The 2,150-nt window shown below is 44.8% G+C and overlaps 1 pseudogene; it reads right to left on the reverse strand.

Moving 5' to 3' along the window:
• Window positions 1-1,673: 1,673 nt before the first annotated feature.
• LOC149866696 (U2 spliceosomal RNA) lies at window positions 1,674-1,803 on the reverse strand (annotated as a pseudogene).
• Between the last annotated feature and the right edge of the window lie 347 nt (window positions 1,804-2,150).

Consider the following 2,150-nt stretch of genomic DNA (forward strand, 5'->3'; position numbering starts at 1 on the left):
GGAAATATTTTCCATCAGCTGCAGAAGATAGGAGATGGTGTCAGGAGAGTGAGCTTTGAGTTGACAAAAAGAAATGGGGATGGATAGGATATGTGACAGCTTGGGGAGAAGAGAGAATATGGAGATGGCTGTGGAAGGGCTGTGCCTGTTGAGAAGGGAAAGATGGCAGAAGAGCTCGATAGGGAGGAAGGACAGTGGGAAAGGAAAAAGTGGCCTCAGGACAGAGGATGGTGAGAATTTGAGCGGCCAGAGTTGGGGCTACGTGTAGGTAAATTTCAGGGTCAGCAGGGACCTCAAGGCATCATCCAGTCCATCCACCTGCATCATGCAGTCCATTCATCTGCTTGGAGGCAGGATCAGTGACATCTAGACCACCACAGACAGGGGCATCTCACATGGTCTTAAACCCCACCGTGAAGGGCTCCTTCTTTCAGTCTACAGATATCCTAACAGCTAGATAGTTCTTCCCAATTTCCAACTTCTTCCGCCCCTCCATGAAGGCTTGCCACCTGCCTGTCCACCATGCATCATGGTGTATTTCATAGCGTTTTTATAAAAATATATAAATGTACGTGCATTCCTATATAAATACTATAATGCACGTATATGGTTGAAGGTATAAACGTTTCTGTGTTTCTACATCAATGCTATAATGTATGTAATATGCCGCCAAGTATAAATGTATAGAAGTAAAACATAAACGTATCTCTGTTCCTGTATAAATTCGATAGTGTAATATCCAATATAATTATAAAATTGAAAAGAATAAATCAGTTACTATAATAGTAAAATAAGGGTCCAGAAGAAAGCAAAAGGTATTGTGGAATCCCTGTTGCTAGGCTAGCAAGTAGGTAATTATTCAAATCAATGGTAGTAATACCTTTCACTGTCTAATGCTCCTGAGCTGCTGGAAGATAGCTCAGTAACTGTCAGACCCCAGGGCAGAAAGCAGGCCAGTTCAAACAATCCTGCCTCTTGCTGTTTTTCCATCCCCTTCCCCAGAGCCCTGGGATTGGAAGGGACCTCAGGGAAGGATGACACTTGCTGGCCAGCTATGTAGTCAATATGAGAGCAGTTCTTCCCTGTTCTTCCCCTGCCCTCTCCTTACTTTGTTTCCCTGCAGGCAAGCCCAGCTTGAGCTTTGAAACTGTTAAATGTTTTGAAACTTTCAAAACATTCCGACTGCCCTAGTTTCGTTTAGAGGTTGTGTCGAAGCCCTTTGTTTCATTTTGATTTTGCTGTTTTGAGCTCAAAACAAGCTGAAAGCATCAACACGAAACAGCCGGCGGAACTTTGCACTGTCCTAATTCTCTGCCTTACGCTCAGTGTCCTATAGACCAGGTCCTCAAACACAAAAAGGCAACAGAGAAACTCTCAGCACCTTCCCAGGTGGCAGAGGAGGAAGACAAGCAAAGGGTGATGTAGAGGAGCGAGCAGGAACTCCCATGCAGCTGGAATCGCTTTTCAGGACCCTTAGCAAATACTCTGAGCACAGCCTTGCCGGCATGCAAGGCCACCAGCCCATCAAAACCTTCTTCACCTGTTCATCCTACGTACCGTGTTTCCCCGAAAATAAGACACTGTCTTATATTTATTTTTCCTCAAGAAGACACACTATGGCTTATTTTCGGGGGATGTCTTATTTTTAAAACAGCATTTTTTTTTTTTTTCTGTTTTTTTGCACCGGTCCTGGAAGCACTGCAATACCAGGTCAATGCATGGAGTGGATGGAGCACGCTCCGGTTCCACCACCCAATACCAAAACTATGTATGATGTTAATCCAAAGCCACAGCCACAGCTTTATTCTTCCCCCTGAGGACACACAATACCTAAAGCAGAACTTCCTGCTCCTCACTTCACTGAGGAGACTTTTACTTTCACTTTCTATTTCTCCCTCTCCGGTCACCTCCGAGATAGCAGCTGTCACAATGGGGCAAATGAGAAGGGCTGCCCATCTTATTTACCGCTTCGCGCCAGTACGCTTAGCCACGCCTATCACTATGTCTTATTTTCGGGGTATGGCTTATATTGCGCAAATACGCAGAAATCCTGCTATGGCTTATTTTATGGGTATGTCTTATTTTTGGGGAAACACGGTAGCTGGATAGAAGTTGAACAAGGGCACCTCCCTGCAAAGCACTCATTTGCT

This window comes from Crocodylus siamensis, chromosome 4 (assembly GCF_052110815.1).
Source record: "Crocodylus siamensis isolate JL-2025a chromosome 4, ASM5211081v1, whole genome shotgun sequence".
In the NCBI taxonomy this organism is placed as follows: Eukaryota; Metazoa; Chordata; order Crocodylia; family Crocodylidae; genus Crocodylus; species Crocodylus siamensis.